This window comes from Alexandromys fortis, unplaced genomic scaffold (assembly GCF_014885135.2).
Source record: "Alexandromys fortis isolate MF-2015 unplaced genomic scaffold, M_Fortis_MF-2015_v1.1 scaffold_64, whole genome shotgun sequence".
NCBI lineage: Eukaryota > Metazoa > Chordata > Mammalia > Rodentia > Cricetidae > Alexandromys > Alexandromys fortis.
The window spans coordinates 5,261,696-5,279,790 of NW_026067976.1; the positions used below are offsets into that span (position 1 = coordinate 5,261,696).

Below are 18,095 nucleotides of genomic sequence, written 5' to 3' on the forward strand. Positions count from 1 at the left end.
ACATTTATTTAATGTGTGAGCAGGCCATTTCCAAGATAGTATGGCAACTACACTTTGCTCATGCGCAAGTACTTTTCTCTCTTTAGAAAGCTCCCTTGCAACCTAAATCACCACTAGTCTGTGACAGGGTTTCTGTGTATAACAATGGCTGTTCTGGAATTTGCTCTGTAGTCCAAACTGACCTCAAACTCCAGAGATCCACCTGCTTTTGTCTTTCAAGTGCCAGGATTAAAGGCATGTGCCACTACATGGACTTAATTCTTATTCTTCTCCATGGTTGTGATAGATACTATCTTGATTCATGGCCCTGAGTTCTTTTACATCCCTCCAGTACACAGTACAGTTTCTTCACATGTATGATGTATGTCACTTGCTGAGTAGATATGTGAGGACCAGCAGTAAGTGAATGGAAGGAAGGGAGAATAGAACAAAATGTACTGGGGTTGGGGAGTTAATTCTGTGGTGGAGTGCTTCCCAGCTCAAGGGGTGCAAGGCCTTGGGCAGTCCTCAGCTCCAGGGGATAGGGTGTGGGGAAAGAGCCAAACATGCTGGAGTAAGAATATAGTTCACTGTACATGCTTGGTGAGCCTGTGGCCTGGGTTCAGTAACCAGCAATGTGTTCATATGCTGAGTCACTCATTTCAATTTACAAATGAAGAAAAGGAAAATAATTTGCCTCCAGTCAATCTTAGGCTCAGAAATAGACCCAGTCAAAAAAAAAAAAAAAAAAAGAAATGGTTGTTTTCTTCATGCTTCTTTATCATGGTAATGATGGGGTCAAGTTTACAATGAGGCTTGTTTGCTATCATGTTACTTGAAGACAACAAACTATCTTTCTTTACATGGTCACTGATTGATATATGTTCCCCCCCCCCAAATGTTTCCCCATTTTTTTCAGCAATTTTTAAGGCTTTCTTTTGGTAAACCCTATGTCTAGCATCAGACCAAATCACTATCCAGGCAATTTATAGAAGTCTTGTTTTTGTTTTAACCATAGAGAAATCTTCAAGGTTTAGTTACTTCCTACAAAGCTCAATACTCTTCAGTTCCCTCCTCCATCCCAGTCCTACAAATGGCAGAGACTGAATCTTGGTTTAATTGTGAACCCAGGGACCAGCATTTTATCAGGTGTAGTGGAACTCTACTGGGTATTGCAATTCTCTTAAAGTTTTGGCGAGAGGGGCTGGTAGGAATCACGACTGTGCAAAAGGGTGGCATTGGAGGGAATTAGCAGGCAAGTGATCATCCACAGGGGGCAGATGCCAGCTAAGCTTACCACAGGGATTTGCAATATGTGTAGGTGAGTGCCATGGAGCACTTCCCTTCCAGTGCCCCGCTGACGGGGAGCACTCATTTCACAAGTCCTGACTCTGCCCCTTCCTTGTGGTACTTCTTTTGCAGCCAGACTCAGGAAAATCAAAGCATTAATCAGAGTCAGACCTTTTCTTGCTGGAGGAATGTCTTCTCATTTTAGACTCTTCATTTAATGTATATAGACTTGATAGGTAGACTCTAGGCAAGTTTCTGTAGGTCTAATGGTACATTTATTTCAGCAGGAAATTGCCTATCAGTGCCAAGATTTGTTTGGAAAATTTGTTTTCTATGAGTGTCTTTTCAAGTTTTTTATAGAAAGTAGGTAAGATAAAATTTTCACAACTTTTTCTTTAATTCAGAATTTGAATGTGATTACTTAAGGACAGTATCCCTCATTTTGAGGATCATTGAAATGCTGTTGTTTTGTTGTTGTTTGCGTGTTTAATAACATAGAAAGTCACCTGAGTGTAAATTATAGTAGATACATATAATAAGAACTAGAATATTGATGCCAAGAACATGAGATCATTTAGTGAAATAATTTATTTAAAATGAAAAGTCCCAAGCCATTGACTGAGTCACCTTACACAGAAATCATCTTGTCTTAGGTTGGGCCGCTGTTATGACAGGGATGGTTTCAGTGGATGGCATTTCTGTGCAGAGGATATTGTTGATGGAACTACTGCATTCTATAATGAAAGGGCTTAAATGATCAGGGAGGATTTAACTAGCATAGACTGCGAGCGCCCTGAGGGCTGTTCATGGCTTTGCTTCTTTATAACCCTTGGGTTTGGGATACTGATTGGGAGCTGTGGTGACATCAAAAGTTCTTGCTTAGTGTTTTTTAAACTAACCTCACTAAGAAAGGTGTTTGAGGAAGCAAACAGTTCTTCCCAGTGTTATGCCATCAAATGTTTCCATGCTCTGTTTTAAGGTAGACATTTTCTCTCAGGGTCAGGTGACATCTGCCCAGTTATCTCTGGCCATGCCTCATTGTACTTCAGACTTCCTTAAAAAGTCTGCGCTATAGAAAAAACTATTGAAAATGTGGCTGATTAACATAAAATAAAATTTGGCCTTGGTCTCTTGTTCACTTTATAGGGTTGTTTTGTCTATTGTTTTTGTATCATATGCTTGAAAACATCTTAATGCTTAATATCAACCCTTAGGGTACCAGAATGCCCGTGTTGAGTACCCAGAATATACTCACAGACTACTGTGTGGGTGTTTTGCCTCTGAAAGGGAACTGGTGGGAGTTTAATGGCTCAAGAGAACCTTCCTTTGTAATGGTTAAGTGAATAACTCTCACCTTGTAAGGCTCTAAATCCCAGTCTATTTTCCAGGGAAACATATTGCAGCTGTTTCAAATAACTGGCGGTTTGAAGATGATTGTTAATGTGGTTTGCTGTACACTCAAAAATGTAGACACGTCTCTGCTGTTTGTCTTTGAAGCTAAGGAGTTCAGATTAACTTTAAATTGCTTTTATTCATTGAATATTTAAGTTTCAAGAAACCCTCAGCTAATATTTAATTATGTAGTAGATATTTAGAATTTTCTTAAGACACCTACAAAGACATTTAAAACATTATAAAATTTTTTTATTAATGGTTTTGTTTTTTAAATTTAGAGACTCTTTGACATGCTATATAATCACATGCACAAAATTTAAAAACAGGCAAGAAAATGAGATGACCAGAATTAATGGCTGCTTTAGTAGTAGTCTGCAGAGCAATAGGAATGCATTACGACTGTGGCTGAGGGAATCCCTGCATATGGGAGGCTGTGAGCTGCTGACATCGAGCTTACGAGGTTCCTGGGCTTGTGAGGTAAAGGGCATTAGAAGTGTCTCTTATATGACCCCACATGATCTCATTTCTGAGGAACTACCTTAGAACTATCTAATTTGCTAAATCACTCTTTCATATAATGCTGAAGTTGACGTCTGCCAATGAATTTGATATTGAGGCATGGTGGACGGTACCAACAGCTGTATAAATGAGGACGCTGTTCTGAGAAAGGTTATGTGGTTTACCCAAGATTTCCTGTTTAAGTGAGTGCTGTATCTGCTGCTCCTCTGGTGACACAGGAACACACTAGGCTTGCCTTTTTCCTCCTCCCTAGGAGCAGAGAGAGAAAGCTATAGGCTGTAGCCTCACTCAGTTGTAGCATGTGACTTTGGGAAGGTGAGTCACCGGAGCCTCTTTAATGCTTTTAAAATGAGAATGGTGGCATTTGCATCTTTGTGTATTTGTGATTGAATCTTGGATAGCAGTGATGTTGCCTGGTACTTTTTGTTGGTACTCAGTTGTAGTCATGTTTTCCTTTCTCTTTAACATTTTGTACATAAAGTGTGGCTTTATTTCTGGAAGCCAAATGCAGTCTATACTACACTAGGAGATGTACGTGTCCTGTGAAGCAGGAGGCTCACTCTTCACCGAAGGTTAGCGAGTGTTAACTGTAATTCTCTGAGTGAGGAATGAGGGGAACACAGGTAAGAAAGCATTGATGCTTGCATGTGCAGGAAGGGTAGACAGCAAGTGCTTTTGAGCTGGTCCTTGATGCTTGGAAGCTGGGGAGTTGCAGTGGCGATGGCTTCCTGGATGGCTGAACTTAATGGAGATGAGAAGGTAGATTTATGAAGTTATTTCCAAGCATAGACTTTGGTCATTCACTCAATAAACATCAATTGAACATACTATTAATGAAATGTACAGATTTCAGGCACCTGTATGGTTGCTGAGAGTACCGTTCAGAACATGTTGAAGTCCTGTCCTGTAGGATATTTTAGTGGATAATCAGTGGGCAGAATTGATGTGAAATATAACATGGGTGTGGAAGAAAATGAAAAATAATTTTTAAACTGGGGGATGAGGACACACACACACAGAGGGAGGGAAGGAGGAAGGGAGGGAGGAAGAGAGAGATCCCGAGATTCCCAGATAATGTCAGAATGAAGAATGTTGTCAAATCTGAAGAAATAGCATATGAGCAGAGACTTAATAAAATGGTGGAGTGAGCTCTATATGGAGCAAGCTTCTGGAATCTTCCAGCAGAGGGAAGAAACAATTTACAAGACCTTACACATAGGAACAAGGTAGAGGCTAGGTGAACTTGAGGAATCACCTGGCTGGCTATCAATGCAATGGCCTTGTACCTCAAAAGGACACAAAGAAAAGGTATCTGTTTCCAAGTAGAGTCAGGAGTACTGTTAGGACCCTTTGTATTAAGTAAGTATACTTACCTGAGTGCTGCCTGTCTTTGGTCCTTCCTAATCAGCCATTTAACCACTGTGTGCTGAGTGTTTCCTGTAACTCCATCTGTATTCTACTCTACCTCTTAACTGAACCCTGTTCATTCTAAGAAGACAACTTCAATTACCAATAGTTTATATATCGGCTTCATCTAGTTTGTGACCCTAGTTGATTATTTTAAGACTATGTAAACTGTTACCGTAGTATCTTTTCTTGAGATAGTGTCAGGTCAGTGGGTTATGCCCTTCTCAGCCATTGTTAAGCACTTACAGGGAGAAAAAGTGTAGGAGAAAGGAAAAGACAAGAGTGGGAGGGATGAAAGGGTTAAGAGAGTGCTGACATGGGTATCGGTTAGTGCGAGTGTCTGTTCTGGGTTGTTCAGCGGATTGGCTGTGTTAAAATGCAGCCTTTCCTTAAGAGACATACTAAGTTGTTTATTGATGCCCGGGAGGAAAAGGGTTGGGCACATGCTTATAAGACCTCTGATCTTTCCCAGAATTTAGAAGGATAAAGGAATTGCTAAGAATTTGACATTGGAACCATTCCCTCTAATTGTGGCTTAGCCTATTTCATGGGGGAGGGACATGGAATCCAAAAGGTGACATCGTGAACAATATGGGAGCTATTCGTGGTTAAAAAAAGAAAACCAAACCAAACCAAACATTTAGCCAAGAGCTCTTGGCTAAGCTAATGTGTGTGCTTTAGTTCCAGGCAGAATAAACTGAGGTGGATTTGTTTTGCAGTGACATTTAGGAAAATTGACTAAAATATATGACCTGTTTGATATTTTCCCCTTCTTTTTGCTTTCTCTCCCGCCTTATGGCTGCTTTTCTTTTTTCTGTTCTTTGAAATTACTGCCAATGTACTTGAGAGCACACATTCTGAAAATCAGTAGTGAAGAGTTGAACAATGGCTGTTTCTGTCCTTTCTGCACATGTAGTACTGCTTCAGAGGATTACTCAGCACCACAGTGGACGTCACAGTGCAGGTGATGCTCATCCACTGCAGTCCCCATCCATGGGGGCTGTGGATGTCACCCTGATCTTGTAGGAATTCTATTATTGAGCCTCTGTTTTTCCTCCTTAGGATGTTCGTTTGTTTAAAATGTATTACTACATCTGTTAAACATGCCAGTTTTGGAACAATCAGTTTAGAAAAAGCACTTCTAACACCAGCTTCTAAAAGATAAGCAAAACAATATAGCCATTGTCGTCTCCAAGTTATGTATGATTTAGGTGATAATGTTTACAGCATGGCTTATGATACTATGGGGAAGATGTGATATACCCCTTATATATTTATGTTTCATATTTTGCGGTATTATGAATAACTTCCTATCATCTTCAGGGACTGTATGTTGTTGCATCACTTGGAAAACTAAGTTTTTAAAAAATAAGACAAGTCTTTTTCGAGTTCAGATTCAGTTAATAAATGCCCAGCTTATGCCCCATCCCTGTCTGACAGCTCCTTCTCCTTGTCATTCAGAACTCCCTTTAAATTTGGGGTATGTCTCTAGATAGCACCCGCTTCTTATCTTACTCCTGCCTTAGCCTTTCTGTCTAGCTTGTTTCTGCTCCTCTCCAGAGTGGCTGTGAAGAGCTGACCTCATCTCAGGCATTTTTTTTTTTACTTATGCCTCTGTGACATTTAGTGTTCTTTAACCACTTTTATTAATTTTTGAAATCTTTAGATTTTTCTGATATCTCGTTATCTTATCTCAGCGCTTTTCTAATTTGTCATGTTACAGCATTTGTTTCCCCCTGAATACTGTCAGTGATTATATGCATTCCTGTTAGTTCAACTTTCCTTTTAATTTTCTGATTACTACCCAGATTTCTCCAGCCTAGACTTTTCTATATGACTCTGTGTTTGTAAGTTCATCTATTTCAGTTTATCCATTTGGGAACCGGGGGTGCAAGTGGGCAGCAGCTAAAGACTTCAGTGTCTGCTCTTACCCTCTAGAAAACCTCTGCTACCTGTTAGTGGTATCATCATCCATGTTCTAGCCTCTGATGCTGAATGGTCCAGGAAGTCCTCCTGAACTCCTCCTTTCCTCTAGTTCCTGTCCACTTCTTCCACTTCAAGTGGCAACTAAGCTGCTGTTTCCTTATTTATTTCTGCATTCAAAGTGAAGCTAATCCTGTTATGAAAAATTGTTACTCAGTGGTTATAAACTTCCATCTGTAAGTGAATAAGTCCTAGAGATATGCTGTTCAACATGATACCTACACTTGAATTACTAAGTATGCTAAAAATTTGTTGTGGCAGTAGATAGATCCCACAGCAACTATTCTTAATACAAAACAAAGCAGAAGTCGAAAAGCCCTCAAAGGAAATGGTCAAAGATGTGTTTATGGCCTTCATTGTAGAGATAGATGGTAATGCGTACATATACAAATGTCCGACTCATCAAATTGTTGACATTAATTCTGTGCACATTTTTGTGTAACCAGTTTCAATAAGCCTGAAAGGGTTACAGGGGGTTCCATCAGCTTGCTTGCTCATTCATTCATTCATTCATTCATTCACTCATTTATTCATGTGTTTTTGGTTTTTCAGGGCAGAGTTTCTCTATATAGCTTTGGATCCTGTTCTAGAGCTTGCTCTGTAGATTAGGCTGACCTCAAACTCACAGAGATCTTCCTGCCTCTTCCTTCAGAATGCTAGGATTAAAGGCATGTGCCACCACCACCTTGCTGGCCTATTTCCTTTAAATTCTATTTTCAACATGATTTTGTCTGTCTTTTTCATTATATGCAGATCCGATCTGAGCCTTGCAGACTCATGATTATGTTGTATTGTAGTAGGGATTAAACCAAAGACCGCACATATGTCAGGAGAGTGCTCTTGGAGAGCTAGCACTCCATCTACTCAAAACTTGATTTTGAGACTGAGCCTCATGAGGCAGGAGGGTCACAAGAGCTTGCTGTCCTTCAGCATCAGCCTCTGGAGAGCGCCATTTTGTGTGTGCCCCTGGAACTGGCGACCTTGTTACTTTTGTGCCTCCCCACGCCCAGAATGCTGAGCAGTTCCACTGGGGCACTGGGTGAGACGGAAAGTCTGCAGCCGTCTCCAGCATTGGCCCGTCTTCCACCACTGTCCATGCCTTGTATGGGTGGGTGATCGGCTTTCCTTGGCTACGCATTCGCTCCTGCTCCTTGCGCATTCCCTCCCCAGCCTTCTCATCCTTACAGCAGTTGTTTCTGTTGAGTAGCTGTGTGTATGGACACGTGTGCGTATTAATGGTGTAAGTGTACGTGGTACGTTCAGACTCTTGAGTGATACTCACACATAGCCTTCATTGTGGTAAATTTGGGGAATTAAGGCGTCTGTGATAGCATGGGCTAAAAACAGATGTAATCATGAAATAGTCTGTATTTCCTTTATCTGTATCCTAATGATTCTCCAGCCTCCATTGTCCTCTCCTTTATGTGGATGCCTGTAGTGTGGCGCATATGTGGCGAGTATTCTGATCCCATGGCCTACTCTGTCTGCAGAGGTGTGTGTGAGTGAGACCCCTTTTAATCATCCGTATAATGATTGGTGGCTCCCTGTTGTTAAACCACAGTTATTGATCCATCATCGCTGAAGTACATAGCTGAAGGAGCTTGTGCTGTCAGGCATTGATTGACTAGGAAGGAAGTGTAGAGATATTCTAACTCACTTTTATTTTCATCAGCAACAGTTACAGTGGAGACGTGTGTGAGACCTCCATCATGGAACATCATTTTTTCTGCATTAAGAGGTGTCTGATGTGACTGAAATTGCTGGAATAACTCAGACGGCCGTGTTTAAAATATTTAGAACAGAAGAAACTGTCCAAAACCTTCTCATCTTCCCTGGCTAATGGTTCAGACTCGGGCAAATAGGTCTGGGGGTAGTGGTAAAAGCAAGGGATCAGTATGAAATTATTCAGAAGCAAATTGGGCAGCGTATGATATATGTTAAAATTTTATAAAAGGCATTTCCAAGTTAATGTGGACAAAATGAGCGTGTTTTGTGAAAGCTAACTCATTTCCTGGATGCTCAGATAGTTCAGATTGTAATTACTAGTTGTACTGTGTTCACATTTTGGGCCATTTGATGAGGATTGGGGCTCTATACACAATTTTAGGTAAGGACAAAATAAAGATACAGGCGCTTCTTAGGAAAGGGCCTCTGCTTTTTTGTTTCGCTTACATTGAGTTTAAACCCCGGGGTGAGCACTGTTTGTTTCCAAGGGCTCATTAATAGCGCTTATGTTATGCTCTAGCTGTAGTTGGAACAACATAAAAGATCAACAAAAATAAATGGAGGGGGTACATTAAGACTGTAACCCAGAAACAGGACGGAAGCCACAACCCCTAGTGACATTTTTTTAGGCCTCAGAGCCCGAGCCTTTGTCACGCTCCCTGAATGTTTTATTTTTGTTATAATTACAGTATCTCGCCAGTACTTTGTCCCTCTGATCCTTTGTGAAAGCCCAGATCACTCTGTGCAGACTGAGCTCCTAGGTGTGATTTATTGAGTGACAAGTAGCTGTAGGGTAGAACGCCCGCCCGCCTCTGTACCTGAGTAAAGCATTAGACATCACAGAGCTGGGCCAGGCAGGAGGGGGCCGCAGAATGGGGTGGGGGAGTGCAAAGCACCGAGCAGGAACACAGCAGCTCCTGGACACAGATCAGAGGAGAGGGTCTGCCACAAATCACCCAGAAACATGTCAGGCGCGGCATGTTTGTTGTTTTACACTGAGGGCACAGCCGTAGTCCGAAAGTATTGATTCTTTTCTTTGTATGGAGACAGAGACTGTCAGACCTAGCGGGCTGACCTTGGTATGGTGCGGACAACTATTCCCCACCCTGCTGACTAGATGAACCCCACAGGAAAAGCCCGGGCAGGAGATGCCAGTGTCCACTTCTCAGGCACAGGGAGAAACAGATGCCTGCTGAAACTGCTTCTGTCTGTTCTTCCCTCCCCACCAACACCCCCCCCCCCACACACACACACCGTGCTGCCTGTGACAGAACACGGGAGGAAAGAAGCTTGGAGTGAGTGTGTGTATTTGTGTGTGTCTCAAAATGCACAGAAGGAATCTCTCTCTCTCTCTCTCTCTCTCATCTATGTGATATCCTGGAGGTCTGTCTACTGTATGCGTGTGTGCATGCATGCAGGTGTGTGCATGTGTTTTGTGTCTGAGGAGACAAGAAAACAGTCTGTTTTCTTTCTGCACATATAAAAAGAGGAATCTTAGTGTGCGGCCTCTTACATGTATGGCTTTGGCCACTTGCCTCTTCTTTCTCAGTTCCAATGCCTTAGAGACAGGTGAGATGAGAGGAGAGCAGCTGCTCCTCCAGCTGAATTGATCTGGAGTTCTTCCTTAAAGGTGTTAGAAGTTAAGCTACGCAGGTCCTTCAGTCTGTGCGATTTCACTGTTCGCTTTCTCATTGTAAACTCTGCAGAACTCGAAATCATTTTGCAGCATTTAAACATTTTCTACTTCTTTTGCAAATTTAAGTATTTTTTTAAGCTGAACAAACTAGTGTGATTTTTGAATTCATGTTTACATTGGTAAATATGAACAATATGAAGCCCACCTGACTGTAAACCTGTGAGCCACCGAGAAGAGGCTACAACAGGACTCTTGGGAGACACGGCCAACCCTCTTTGGGGTTTTGTGCATCTGGAATTTGTGTCCTCCTAGTGCTTGCTCTTGAGTACCATGGAAAATTGTATAGTTCCTTCTTAATGAAGTTGAGTGCTTAACTTCATTAAATCAAAAGAAGGGTGCCTTTCTCCCCTGGCTTTTAAGAATGTTGCTTCGTGCACACCTACTGCAGGCGTGGGCTGTCCATGAAGAAATTCCCCCAATCCCTTCAATGTGTCCAAAGGAGAACATGAGGCATGGTTGGGGATGAGCAGTGTGACAGTGCCTGTGTTGCAGCCTTAGGAAGTTTTCCTTCAAAGACGATCTGGATGCTTCCCAGCTAGAAGACTGCAGACAAACTCAGGGCATGTGGCGATACGTTGAGCTTGTGTAATTCACCATTAATCTTCCCTTGAAGAGAATGTTTTAAAGGTGGCCAGTTGAAGATGCAAATGGCAAGTTCATGTGAAGCGTCTAGAGCTCGTGTTGGAGAACATTTATTACTTACATGCACGTTTTCACATTAAAACAGTTGAAATGATTTTTTAATAACCTACAAAGCAAACAAACAGACCCAGTAATGCATGGGTTAAAAAGATAATTTGCTTTAGAGTCAGTTTTAAACTTCTTTTTAAGAGATGAGAAATTGAATTACTGTATTGGGTTTTAAGACTCTTAAGATTTAAAAAAAAATAAAATAAAAAGTTCTTTTAAAAGGCTGTTAGGAAAAAAAAACAGGATACTAAGATTCAGTTAATCATTTTGGCCTCTTATGTTCATTCTAAATAGTGTTCATTTTCTTTGTCAGATCTTTGCTTCTAGTTAGAAATGCCTTATAATTTACAGGTTCAGAACAGCTAGACAAATATTTATTAAACAGAATTAAGGGGCTTGACTTAGGATGTGTCATTGTTTTTGAATAAGAACATTCTGGTTATAAAATGGGAGCTAAGTGACTCTCCTTTTCATGAGCTACCATGTAAGAAATATGGTGCAGAGAACAGATTGGGAAAGGTTTAAGATCTGAGTACTTAGGACGGCTATTTTTAACACCTTGCTTTTCCTTTAATATATACATGCTAATCGTCTGTCTTCCTCTCCTCCCTGCATGTGCTATACCCACCTGATTTACTACTAAAATCACATTGCTTCTGAAAGTGTCAGTCGCGTTATCCCTTGTCTTGTTAGTATCATGTTTGATTTCTTGGACAGAGACATAAATCACCATCTAATATGCAGGCCTTTTGAAGATGCACCCAAGGTTTATTGCCAGTAACAGACTAGTGGCCTTATGTGGACTTTCCATGAATAAAACAGATTGATGAGCCATTTTATAGCATCGCAAGCTGTATTATAAATACATCACACTTTTCTGTAATTTAACGTGAGGAACAGCCTAATGAGCTCCCAGGCATGATCAGTCAGAGCTGGGAGTTCTGTGTAGCGTCTAGGCCAAGGGACTGGTGGAGAGTAAGAAGCCCACATCCTGTAATGTTTTCTTCAGTTCACTGACAAAAATCTTTGCAATATGAATCATTTGAAATAACTGTTAAGTCAGGCTAGATTTAGAGTGTGTCAGAGAAGTAAAGAGAAATGTAAAGTAAGTCTGATTTTGCTTGTAGCCGGAAGCCTAAGATGATTGGCTTCTGAAAGTCATTCATTTCATTTCTCTTCTGTTTTTTATTTTTCCCTTACTGGTTGAAACTATTAACAAAAAATGGATCAACAAATTAGAAATATACCTAATCTCACATCTGCCTGACAGCACAGAAGATGAATGGGTAGATATATTTAACACTGTAAGGATCTTTGAAAAATATTTTTCTTACCTATGCTGCAGTGTTTAAACAACCCACCGGATCACATCATTGTGGATCTTTGACTCCCTATCTGTTCAGAAGGCACACGACACTCTGGGTTGCCTCAGGCATCATTTTGTGCATGTGGTTTTTTTCTTCCTCTCTACCTGGAAGCTGCTGTCTGTTTTAATCTGGAGAGTATTTCTTTTTCCTAAATGCAGTTGACCATGGCATGCTGCCCTCGCCTATGTATACCAGCTAAAATTCTATTATACATTTTGAGATTAGGCTTTGGTCTAAAGCAGCATTATTCACAAATATAAATTGTTGAGTGCCTTTGTGAAACCATCACATAATTTGTCCGAGTCTGCTTATCTGTCATGAAAGCACTGAGGGAGTCTGGCAGACTCAGGTTTGTATACTCTAGACAACAAGTGCCTTGAGTGCGGGGTGAGTGCGGAACTGAGAAGGCTTTAATTAGGCCTTACCGACTAGGTTAAAATGAATGTGTTACCACGGAGGCATAAACAGACCAACAAGGACCAGCTTGCTTGGTTACAGTTCTGCCTGCACTCACTCACATACGATAAGTCTCCAGTTGGAAAAAGAATGAAGTGAAATGACCATTTTGTCCTCTTTGTTTCTTATTAAAAATGGTTAACAAGTGAAATTCTACCTAAAAAAATATTTTTAGGTAGTCTCAGTATTGTTTTGAATTTCAAAGAATTGTTCTGTCTTGTAAATGACATTATTCATTTAATATTCTGCATTCAGAGTAAAACTCTTTTGAAACCAAATGTGTATTTATCTCTGCTTTTGCCTTTTCATCTGTACTTTTCCCTTCCTCTTCAGTGCTTCTGGGATTGAGTACAGACTTCAGGTCTAAGCTTAGCTGATTAAAAAACTTGGTTTCTTAGTGTCTTCATTTCTAAAGCTGTGGATTCAAATTTAACTTTTCTCTTGGGTGTATATGAAAAATCATACAGAATAAACTTATAATGTTATATGCTTCCGTAGAAGTCATTGTTAAACATTTAATTCTGTTCTCCATTTCACCACAGAAACTTACAACTAAGTGAGTGCCTTGATGTTTTAGGGTAAGTTGAACTAAAGCTGTGGCCATGCTATTTATGACTTGCATCATTGACTAAACTGCATCATTGCTTCATTGGTTGCAATGTTGCTTGATCTGAGAAACAAATGTTGACTGATTCATTGTGTGTTCACTGGAAAAAAAAAATCTGTCCTACTCAAGGTTTTGCACTTTCAACACAAAATTATAATGCTTTTAAGCTTGCTCATTAAAAGTTGGTTTGTAGAAGTGGCCTTCCTTCATATAGTGACCAATTTCTTATTAAACCTTCCCTCCCTCTTTCCCCTCAAAAATCTAAGGGCAGCAGAGCTTTTCTCCTTGTCTTTCTTTCTGTTCCTCTGTCTTTCTGTCTCTTATGATAAGCCTTGCTCTCACTAGTGCTTCTAATGTTCTCCTTGAGTCCCGTAATATGTTTCATAAGGAAAGCAAAAGGCTTAGGAAAGATGTCACCTGTGAACTTGATCCTCCCTGTATTTATGAAAGTCAAGAGAGCTTGTGTATTTTCCTTTTCCCAGGGACTCTGGGAAAGTCATGTTCAGAATGAACAGTTTTTGAAGAATTGTACTGCTGCTCTTACCTCTCAAAATAGTGTCTCTTCTGAGGCAGCACGCACTCTGCTCTTGAGTGGTTTTAATCTTGGTTGCAGCATGAAGAGAGAACCACACTCTCATCCGATACCTTGAACTCTGGGAAAACTTGAGAAGTTGTGTTAGTTTCATGTTTGCTTTCACTGGGATTCCTCATTGACATCCTCACAGTATGAGGTGAGTGCACACACATTTACACACACTTGTCTCTGAGCATGTTCTTCTGTGTGTGCTATTCTAAGTATGCCTCATCTTTCATCACAGAGCCCACGGCTCTTAGGAAGTCAGGCCTTTTTGGTCCGTCATGGGTTCTATACAGTGATTGATTCAAACAATGTGTCTGTCACAGGTAAAAACCCTCTTCACTGTCTGGTTTCCTTTCGAAGACAGTTCTTCTGGAAAACTATTCCTAATGAATTGCAAATAGAGATCAGTTAAGTAAGTTGTGTTAATTATGTCATTTGCAAGATTGCCTAATGGTCAAGAGACTAGAAACTGCTTGTCAAATGTTTCCTGTAACTAATGTGATATTTTTGTGGTTTCAAATGACACAATTCATACAACTTATTTGATGGAAACTCATTAATCACCTCTTAGTTTAGTTTAGAAAAATTATGTTATTAAGCATGCCATGATAGGTTCTGTCCTCGTTACTTTGCATTTAGCCCAGTGAAGACCATTTGGTTTGTGACACCTCTCCCTAGCCCTTAGTCATTGAGGAAACCAGGGGAGCTCCATGTTCAGATCATTTTCTAATCTGCTTCCTAGCATTGTGAGCAGTCACTAATTTATGCATGTCACTCTGCAGTCATGGCTCAGCCTTCTTTTGGCCAGCTCTGCCTGCTCCCTCCAGGCTTGACATCTTGATGTCCTGTTGTTTTAAAAGGAAACTCAAAAATCTGTAAACTTATTTCCTTCCTTCCTTCCTTCCTTCCTTCCTTCCTTCCTTCCTTCCTTCCTTCCTTCCTTCCTTCCTTCCTTCCTTCCTCTGTTCCTCTTTCTTTGTGTGCGTGCATGCATGTGTGTGTCCACGCAAGCTCAAAGAGAATCTCTTCACTCCCTAGAGCTGAAATCATAGTTGAGCGCTGCCTGTTATGGGTGCTGGGAACTGTACTCAAGTCCTCTAAAAGAACAGCAAATGCTCTTAACTGCTGAACCACCTCTTCGGCCCAAGAAAATTTCCTGATGATAAAGTTTCAGTTAAGAAAGCAAAACAGAGGTCAGTAGTAACTCTACTCTGCACATAAATTATAACTCTGAACTAATTTTCCACATTTGTCTGTCTGCCTTGTCTTAGGAAGCCTTTATATCAGAACACAGAATTTTGTATTTTTTATAAGGATTTTTTTTTTGCCATTTCCCCTTGCCTATTGCTGAGAAACCTAAGGACCATATCCTTTTTGAAAATAGCATTTGTGAGGTATATTGACAATTGCTATAATTCTATCTTTTCAAATGGATCAATCCCATGGATTCTTTTTTCTTTATCTGCACAGTTTTATTTTTTTACATACTAATCTCAGTTCCCTCTCTCTCCTCTCCTCCTGCTCCACCCACTTTCCCCCCATCCACCCCATTCACTCCTCTGAGAGTTAAAACCACTGAGTTTTAATATTCAGTTTCTGTCATTTTTCCCCCACTGGTGAGCACTTATTCATATCAGTAATGTATTAACTATTTCATAAATTGGAGAGCATTGAAACAAGTTAGGAATATAGTTCTTGAAATAGAACAGAACAGTTCATCTACAAGTAAGTTTGACTAGTATGTTGGTCTAACTATCTAAGATGCCTTTAATTTGCTTAAGCAGTCAGATTGGCTTGCTTTCTTACATATAGACTCACTTAAGGGGCATACACACATTGTTAAGCTGGTAATATCTTATTTGAAAAATTTTGTCCAAGTGTATTTGGTCATTTAGACTGAACACTTTTATTTCAGTATATATGCACATATATATATATTATATAGGTATATGTAATCTTGTTATACTTGTACTTGGATCAACCCTTCACACATCTCTATTTTACCCAGAGGCATCATGCTAAGACGCCTAACAAGACAACTCAGTCTGTATTCTCTATACTGACTCTTCATCATCTTCAGTTTGATTGCCTGTGGAATTCTTTGCCTTAGCCACAGCCACCAGGCTTGCCCCTGACAGAGTCTGTCTATAAGGATATTATCCTTCCTGTAGCCTCCCCTTTTCCTCCCACCTTCCACCCACCTCCATCCATACCACACACATTCTTCTAACTCAGTGCAGACTTGGCAGCAGATTCCATCCCCATCCTTGTTATGTAACCCACCACCTACCCCTTTTGGCAAGGGATACTCAATGTAGCAAGTTGTAACAAAGAGTTGAGTTAATTGGAACATGTGCTAGGCTCAAATCTGAGATGAAGAAGGGCTGATAGACATCAAGAAAACACAACCATATTGCATGAGTAGTTAGAGTGTACATGGGAAATGTCGTCTTCAACTAGGGTGCATTTAAATAACTCAACTACCGTTCTCCACTTCTTCCAACACTCTCCCCCTCATAGGTAATACTTTTAACTTGCTCTCTCATGTCTGCTCATGGGTGGGCATAGTCTGCTGAAACCAACAAGTGAAACAGAACTGTCTGTGACTAACTTCATATGCCTCATGGTTTTTATGTCTGAGACTCAATTATATATGACATTTGTTCCCAGTTGTTGCAGTTGATCCCACACCTTTCATTGGTTTGTTCCTTCCCTAGCACTTTAGGACGCCTTTCCTGCTTAAATTCTAATTTAAAATTCTTGGATGAGATTTATATATATATAAGAGTTTTTGTTTATTTGAGGCAGGATTTCACTATACAGATGCATGTGTTTATATTTGGATCGTAATCACTCTGTTCTCTATCTCCTCCCAGATAATGTCTTCTCTACCCACCAATATTGTGTATTTTTTTTGTTTAAAACACCACCAAATCTAACTTGTGTTGACCATATATTCTTAGACATGTGGCTTTCCACTGGAGTATGGTTGACTTACTACAGGCTATATTCTTAAGGAAAACTGGCTCTTCATTTCCAGCAGAGAGCAGTTGCCAATAGCTCCTTAGCTAGGGGTTTAACTCGGTGTCCACCCCTTTTCTAAATCCTGGGGTGTAATCTGACTTGCGCTTACACAACTCTTACTTACCATTATGAGATCATATGTGCAATTGCCCTGTTGTGTCCAGAAGACACCATTTGCTTACAGTCATCCACTATTTCTGGCTCTTATATTCTTACTCCACCATCTTCCACAATGATCTCTGGATCTTGGCAGAAGGGGATGTGATACAGATATCCCATTTAGGGATTATTCCACTGTCTTTTATTTTCTTTTCCTCAGTCAGTTGTTGGTCTCTTTGTTAACCACTGTCTACTACAAACAGAAGCTTTCTGATGAGGGTTGAAAGAGTCTTTAATCTATGAGTACAATGATAAGTCATTAAGCATTGGTTTAATACTATGTCTTTTTCTCAGAATAATAGTGGTAGGTTCTCCCCCAGGGCTGTCTAGTCACAGGTTCTTGGGCTAATCATAGCGCCAGGTATGGGTTTCATCTTGTGGAAAGGTTCTAAACCCAATCAGAAAGTGGCTGGTTTTTCCCATGATATCCCATAATTACAGGTACTCTTGACTTTGACAGACAGAAGGACTTCTCTCTTCTCTACTACCTCCTCAACCATGGGTGCAGGGATTTTGCAGCTACAGGCTTGACAGTCCATTCTGAAATCTCAGGCTGCCAGGTGTTCTTGGTCAACATCCTGAGTTTTAGAAGAAATGGTGAACACAGCCCCTGATGACTCAAAGTATCATAAAGCTTTAAGTTTGCTCTCCTCCCTCGTAAACATTTTCCACAACTAGCAGTGAGTGATGCTTCTGTCTGCACACAGGCTTCTGAAATAACCCTTCAGCCATAGCCTTTGAGGATCTCTTGAAGATATTTTAGATAACATCCTTGGCTTCAGTATTTATGGCATCAGGCTTTGAGGGTCCTGGAAACACTAGAATGGATGCAAACTTGATTGCTGAGATGTTCGTGTATCTTGACTTTTGATGCCCGGAGGGCATAGCCGCTGACTGGTTCAGTTGTCAGGCATTACTTTGTACTGGATGCCATTGGTGTTGCAGTCAGGGGACTGAGATTTTGTCCCCTACATAATCTCATACATAATCTTCTAATATCTGATCTATGCACATGCAGTTATTACCTGCACTTGACAACTCAAGAAACAGTCTTGCTCATGCTTATATAATGAATAGTAAAACAGCAATGTGATCCTAGATTAAACATCTAGTCCTGATGTAATACAGATATTTTTCAGATTTTCTCTTCCAAATGTAAAATGGATAATCTTGTAATATCACCATATGTGCTATTGAATAAACATAATTAACACACAG

The 18,095-nt window shown here is 40.4% G+C and overlaps 1 protein-coding gene across 10 annotated transcripts in view; it reads left to right on the forward strand.

Moving 5' to 3' along the window:
- The window catches only part of Bnc2 (basonuclin zinc finger protein 2), a 403,030-nt gene that overhangs the window by 181,067 nt on the left and 203,868 nt on the right, over positions 1 to 18,095 (forward strand). Inside the window, exon 1 of one of the 10 annotated variants that reach the window (XM_050157447.1) lies at positions 13,067 to 13,085. The exons of the other annotated variants lie outside the window; for them this stretch is intronic. The gene's annotated coding sequence lies outside the window, so the exon portion shown is untranslated. Of the gene's footprint in view, positions 1 to 13,066; positions 13,086 to 18,095 lie in introns of those variants that run through there. 10 annotated transcript variants of the gene reach the window in all.